The sequence below is a fragment of the Coptis chinensis genome, chromosome 5 (assembly GCF_015680905.1).
Source record: "Coptis chinensis isolate HL-2020 chromosome 5, ASM1568090v1, whole genome shotgun sequence".
Classification (NCBI taxonomy): Eukaryota; Viridiplantae; Streptophyta; class Magnoliopsida; order Ranunculales; family Ranunculaceae; genus Coptis; species Coptis chinensis.
This window is the reverse complement of record NC_141460.1, coordinates 96,884,304-96,891,851: the sequence shown is the minus strand read 5'-3', so window position 1 is coordinate 96,891,851 and position 7,548 is coordinate 96,884,304. Positions and strand designations below refer to the sequence as shown.

Here is a 7,548-nt window from a genome sequence, read left to right as displayed (position 1 = left end):
TTCTTTTATTATTTACCGCGATCAAGACAGTCATGACTTCATGGGAGTTGGGGCTACTTTGGATGTATTTTAGGTCCATAATTTGGATTTCTTACTTCCCTCAATCTAGAGTACTCTCCTCATCTCTAGTCTGAAAAATGATGCAAGAGTAGACCAATAGGAAGAAAACGTTACTGTAAGTACTTTTTACTCTATTTTTCTATTTTTCGGTTTGATTAAAAGAGTAGTAGCTACTCTATATATCAATAAGGATGAGATATCGTATAGTACAAAATAGACACATGATACACAAAAGTAAGACATCAACAAGACAACCCACACAAACAACAAAATACACCCAGAAGGTACAGTACTTTAAGCTATATATCAAAGCTATTCAACTGGGAAAAAAAATAGTAAAAACGGATATCTCTCTCAACCTGTGTTGCATATAAGTACGGCGTGGACACATCATATCTACCCTTAAAATGCATTGACAACTCTCTAATCGTCTTCTCATATGACTTAGCCGTTCCCTCAAAATGCAATGACAGAGCTCTAATCGTCTTCTCATATGACTTAGCCGTTCCCTCAAAATGCAATGACAGAGCTCTAATCGTTTTCTCATATAACATTGGCCTTCCCTCAAAATGACCTGACAGAGCTCTAATAGTCTTCTCATATGACATTGCCCTTCCCTCAAAATGCAATGAGAGCTTTAATTGTCTTCTCAACACAACATGGCCGAATATGGCAATGCTTCATAAACCAGTGCCCCTCTAAGGAAAGTATTCGCTGGAACCAAGTAAGAAACTATAACTCCTTCACCAATCCAGGGACTTCCAAATAAACCTCAAACAGAAAGCAAAATGACACCAAATATGCCAAGAAAATGGAGATTGAATGAGAGTGACTGACACACTCCCCATTCGACATACACAAAGGCCTAAAGCTCACTATCAGTTTTCTCCTCCCAAAAAGGATATCTCTAGTATGGATATTATTCTTGGTGGTACAACCAAGTAAGAAACGAGAATCAGGAAAGGACTTAGCATGCACAAATCTGTGCTTCTTAGTTCTTATGGACAGAGAAGGCCTGCACAACCTTTTCAAATGACGGAATACTCTCCTCTGAAAATCTAGCCCTCGCCCATTCTCAAACCTATATGTGAACTCCCGCGAAAAGATCTTAAGACCTTGGCGAATACCGCATCCATAAGGATCAGGTGATGACCCATTAATATCTCATTTCTATCTCTCTCCAATTCATCATTAACCAAAGCAGATATCAAGTCCCGGTCCCCATGGAAATGGTATATTTGGGTACTAATCATCCAAACAAACATTAAATAGATTGCCCAGGACCAAGGCAACTGTTAAATATATTGCCCCGACTAAATCATCAACTAATTGGCCAAGTCAAAATTGACTTGACGAGTAAGGAAAATAATTTGTTTTAGTAATTGAAACAATGAAACAAAACAAGCTTATAATGAGCATATAATTTTTTTTTATAACAAGCTTATTTGTGATACGTACAATTTAATAATATCTTTCACTCCACACTTCTTTGTACATTGAGGACACTATAAATTACCCACACGAGTTAGTAGTACAAGTACAAAATAAGATTTAGAATCCACATACCGCTTCTACACAAGAAACAACAGTACAAACCCGTCGACCTCATAGCTTTGATGCATTTTTCAAAAGATTGTTAACCAAGACAATACGAGTTTATCAAAAGACAGATATATATATATATATATATATATATATATATATATATATATATATATATATATATATATATATATATATATATATATACCCCCTCTTAGACGGACGTCCGTTTACGGACTTTACTTAAAAACCAAAATTTTGAAATACTAAATATAGTCTCATGAAGGGTTTTCTCATGACTCGCTCATTTTCTCTCCGAAGTCCAAACTTACGTTACAATTTCCCTCCCTCCTGGTACTCTCTTTCTCTCTCTCATGGGGTTCCTCTTCTCTCAAATTCAAGGCTTTGACCCCTGACCGCTTTGTTTGTACCATGTATTTGAGTGTTTGGCTGCTTGGAAATAACCGACTTATCCATGTCTAGTAGGCTCTCTAGGCTCCTATTGGTATCCGTCCAAACAAACTGTGCCATTGATTGCACTGTGTAAATTTTTATGTGCAAATCTTGGCAAGCTTGTTGTTTCGGTGGGAGTTGATCTATTTATGTAAATTTGATACTAGAAAAAATAATCTTGGCATGTTGTCGGGGTTGACGACAATTGGAATAAGGGAATTAGAGAGAGGGGGACGGTCAGAATGAGAGACTCTTCTTTGTGTTTGATGTTGGTTTGCTTTGGTTTTGCAGGAACCAAGTCTGACATTTTTGTATCTGTGCTGCGACAAGAGACAAAGACACAAAGACTACAAAGAGTGACCTTTTCATTTTTTTTTCCACAATCCAGCTGGTGATCTTTCAGGGCACTACTCAGAACAACATGTATATTTCAAATCGTTCCACAGCAAATCTATAAGTACATTAAAACACTTTAATAACCATCTCACATTTAACAATATAAATTCATCGTTAGTAAATCCACAAATGCTGCTCCAACATTTTATCTGGGTTGGTAACTTGATCTAAATCAGAACTAAAGTGAAGTACCAATCTGTGAACTAGTATGAATTACAAAATAGATTGGGTAGATTGGGATGAAGCAGCAAGTTAAAGATGCATTTTGTTTGTTCTTGGGCGGAGTTTTGTTCTCATCTACGATCTAATTTCCATGTTACGCAGAGGGAACCATTTAGCTACTAGAACTTAGATCCTTTAAATCGCAATACGCATTGTGGAATCGAACCCAAGTTAAACTAATTACCCATGCTTCCGAGACATTCTCTCGAGGTTTAAGTAGTTGAGGATGAAGTACACTCCTCCACTAGCAACGAGTTAATTCTGCCTTAAAACCTATGAGCTCTGAGCTACCTTCAAAAAAGCACATTGTTGTCACAAGCACCAAAAATAAGAGAAAATAAAGAAGGCTGAAGAAACTCAAAAACCAGGGAATTGCCAACTCAGTTGAAATGATGTTAATACATCATGTTCACTAAGACTAATATTTGCTAATTTTTCTTGGATGAGAAGTGAAGAGGATTGGTCAGATCTCGCTATTACATTCCACATGAGAGATATTTTGGCTGGTCCAGCAAAAACATGAAACCTTGGGCCTTGCATTAAGAGCAGAAGTGAGCTAGATAGTAGATTTCTGGAATCTACTGCTACACGAGGCACTATATTAGGATTCACGAAGTTGAGGAATAGCGAGGAGACGATATTACTAGCTTCTTCCATTAAGAACAAGAATAGACATACTGTCCTCGTATAATTGCTCTGGATTCCACCTAGCAATCATTATTTTCTCAACAGAGTAATGCTCAAACAAGAACATGAGATTGAATCAAAAGCATTATTCCTTATGTGAAGAACCAACACTATTCCGCATGAGAGAGAGAAAGAGAGTACCAGGAGGGAGGGAAATAGTCACGTAAGTTTGGACTTCGGAGAGAGAAGGAGCGAGTCATGAGAAAACCCTTCGTGTGACTATATTTAGTATTTTGAAATTTCGGCTTTTAAGTAAAGTCCGTAAACGAACTAAAAAGTGTATCATGCCTGAGTCTAACTGGGGTTCGCGGTGTTGGAGGAACCGGATCGGAAAAAAAAGGATTATAGTTGTAAGATATCTAATGAAACCATAGCTGGAATTGAGATCTCATTCAAAGAGAAAGATATCAAATATATGGAGTCTCCTTTCGTATCCTATACGGATGGTCCGATCTGTAAGAACCATGATTGGGAATTGTTTGATCGTCTTTCTCAGAGGAAGAAGCGAAACATAATTAACTTGAATTCGGGATAACTATTCGAAATCTTAGTGAAACACTAGATTTGTTATCTAATGTCTATTGTTCGTGAAAAAAAATACCAAGTGAAGTGGAGGGTTTCTTCAAATAACAAGGAGTTGGGTTGACTATTCAATCAAATGATATTGAGCATGTTGATAAACACGAATTTATAAGAATAATTATTAATGAATAAACACCAATACCTAGTATAACAAATAGGTGTTTAGATCAATACTCTACTCTCTTTATATTATCATGTAATATAGATCTAGTAAAGGTTCGAATACACTCTTAAACTATCAAGACTAAATAGAATTCAAGTAATTAAATCAAGAGGAATAAGGTGAGAGTAATAATTGGTGAAGTGAATTTACTACTATGAAACTACGAATATAAATCAAATAATTATATTAAACAATTAAAACTAGGGTTTTGATGGAAGAGAAGTTTTATAGAGGAAGTAATAAATCCACATATGCAAGTTTATTCATGATTCAACTAGTTCATGTGTTAAAGTTATCAATTTTATCAAATTCCGTAATGTAATTGATGTAGAATGAAACGCGCGGAAGCAACACTTAATCAAAATCTATACTTTATAAAACCCTAAAAGTATCACTTTATTTATTGATAATCACTCAATAATTCATATCACACATAAACACAACTAAAACAAACTCCCTAAAACCCTAACCATAAGTCTTTATTTATTCTAATAACAATAAAACAACAACTAAACTAGTGGGCTCACGACCCATGGGCTTGACCACCAAATCTTGAAAGAAACGAACTCATGTTCTACATCATTCTCCCTAGTTTGAAAAGAACTCATCTCGAGTTTGTATATGCAATTGACTGATGAAATTCATTGTAGCTAATACCCATCACTCTCCCGCTGTTCAAACGAATTCGACCATAAATTTTGCCCAGATAAGTACTCACAAGAGGAAGAATGCACCATAATGTTTGCAAGTTTGCAAAATCACCTTATGCAAAGCGATGCAAGAAGATAGATGTAAAGCCACCATGATTTCTCTGCTCTATGGGAATAGTACCACATCCCAAAACAGAAAATACGCATACCTCCAATTGTAACTTCATGGTGATAACTTTACTGGAAACATATTCTCGTGTTGCCCTGTGCTAGAACATTTGATCTTATTTGGTGACTGCTGGTATGATTTTAATGCCCTCATAATTTCTCCCCAAAACCTGAAGGTGTTTGAGTATTGGAATGATAATATTGGTACTTTCACTAACATCTACATTTGCACCCCAAATCTCCAAAAGATAACTTATTTTGCGATGGAGCTCCCAAACATTAGTTTGGATACCTTTTCCTCTCTGGTCAGTGCTTGTTTTACGTTATATGAAAATCATTGTCCTGATAGAGATCTGGCTGAGATACTGATGGGGTTGCACAACGTGGCAACATTACACTTGTGTGGTTGTTGTCTTGAGGTATGCTTCATCTTTATGATTTGAAAAAGGGAAACAGAATAAGTTATTTTTATTGGTATCTTACACATATATGTGCATCCAGATGTTAAGCTGGGATCCAGATTTAGCAGCTTCTCTTACCTCATGTTGTAGCTTGAGACGTTTGCAACTTGTGACGGATCCTTTCAAAGACTCACTTAAAGTGTTAATCCTCTTACTCAGGACATCCCAACCTGGAAACTTTGGAGATATGTTTTGTGGTATTTCTTGAATTTTTTTTTTTATATATTACTAATGCCTCCGAATTAGTTTTAAACTTTTAATTTTACTTTCTAGACTCATGAATAACTATTGTTGATTAGTCAGAATGCTTGGAAAGTGTCCTCGTCCGTTCTGAGTTCTCTAAGGAGTTGTTTGATGCCTATTTGTCAAAGCACCTTACTGGACATTTAATGAAGCACATAAAAACAATTGAGATAGAAGATTTTCAAGTTGCAGCTGAGGATGAATTCCACATTGTGAAATATTTACTTGAGAATGCCACCAGCTTAAAGAAAATGAAAATCAAATACCACGACAAAGCTCAAAAAGATCTAAAGTTCCGGATGTTGGTTGCTGAGTCGCTATTGACAATTACAAAGGCTTCTCCCCATGCAGTAATTGTGTTCTCATGAATCAATCTCATTATGTTGGCAGGTGCATACTCTATTCTGCTATCTATCTTCTGAGCATTGCACTTACACTTTTTCTTTATCTACAGATTAGCGATGCACTATAAAACTCAAAATGGGAAGTTGGTTGGCCTTGTAGAGTTGAATTTATCTTCCTTTGAATTTTACTACTGGTTTCATTTCCACAAACCAATTTTCCAACCTGTAGAAATAGACTTGTTGATCTTACTTGTCCAAGATGTGGCGATTCCTCTAAATAAAGTTATCATGCTGTTTTTACAGGTTGAAAAGTTGGACATATCTGGAGGACTAGAAATGATGCTATATTCAAGGGGAGAACAGCTCCCGTTGAGTCCATCATTTGCACTACCAAAGTCGTATTAGACTTTGGACTTGATTGATTCTGAGAGGAGAAAGCGTTTTTTCGGAATCTTGTGTTAGATTGGGGGTATCCCACAGCTTTTTATCTTAATGCATAAGATACCGATTTACCAAATCGAAAAACCTAATAGTTAATACGAATGTTTGTGATCTTATTATAAATCGAAAGACTATACATCTCTGACCAATTATATGGCTGCTCCTGTTACTCTGCTAATATTGTTTACTTCTTTTCTGCACATATAGAAATGTTTTTATTCTCAGTGCCTAGGAAGCTTTAGCTAATCTCTGAAGTCTGAACCATACTAGCAGAAATCTAATACCCCTTATTAAACCACAAAAACAAGGCTAACTCAAAATTTTATGCCCCCTCTAAACCCGAGAGCCAGTCGAATACTTGCACTGGATTCACACAGATGATCGACTCACTCTCCTTTGTGTATGCAGGAAGTTCAAGAACGAAACACAGTCCCAGAAAAGCTTCGCTTGAGAGAAATACACCATTAAAGATGCACAAATTACGTTTTGGGTTTTGTCCTAAAACTTTTACTAAATAATTTGTGCATTTCTTTTCTTTCAAATGTAACCAACTAAGCCCATTAAGAATAGGTATTCGTTACTGCCGGACTCCATATTGTGTTGGGCAGACCCCAAAAACAAAAACAATTATTACAAATGTGTCATTAGTCCAAAAGTTGTTTTGTGTTGGGCACTTTCCAAACCAACGTGAATTTCACTTGTTGCAACATTTTCAGCCCTTCTCTCCTCTTCTCTTCTCTTCTACCATCCTAAACTTTAAACCATAAAAAAAATTATATCCTAACACTAACACTAAACACTAGGGCTGAATATGCATGTGTACAGGGCTAAATATATGGCTGAATGAGAAAATTCGAACACCCTAGGCTTAAACGACCCGACTAGGTCGATTCGTTGTATTACACCAAAACGTCCGGTCACACCGCGGATCGAGTCCAAAACGATGTGTCCATGTCGCTAGGATTTGGACTTAGAAAAAAAGTTACCGGTGTGACCATGTCGTTTGGGATTTGAACTTTGAAAAAATATGAAGTTCTGGTTTTTGGCCTCTTGATCGGTGTGAGCACACCGTTTGGACTAAGTCTCAAATGACTTGACCAAGTCGTTTGGGACTTAGTCCAAACGGTGTGACCACA

The 7,548-nt window shown here is 36.5% G+C and overlaps 1 long non-coding RNA gene across 3 annotated transcripts; it reads left to right on the top strand.

Moving 5' to 3' along the window:
* Positions 1–5,079: 5,079 nt before the first annotated feature.
* LOC147500616 (uncharacterized) lies at positions 5,080–7,011 on the top strand. 3 transcript variants are annotated; one of them, XR_015196428.1, is made up of 3 exons: positions 5,080–5,342; positions 5,425–6,017; positions 6,082–6,266. It is a non-coding gene; the product is annotated as an uncharacterized LOC147500616 (long non-coding RNA). The 3 variants fall into 3 exon arrangements; XR_015196426.1 differs by lacking the exon at positions 6,082–6,266 and adding an exon at positions 6,821–7,011 and having other exon boundaries at positions 5,081–5,342; XR_015196425.1 differs by lacking the exon at positions 6,082–6,266 and adding an exon at positions 6,275–6,571 and having other exon boundaries at positions 5,081–5,342.
* Positions 7,012–7,548: the final 537 nt, after the last annotated feature.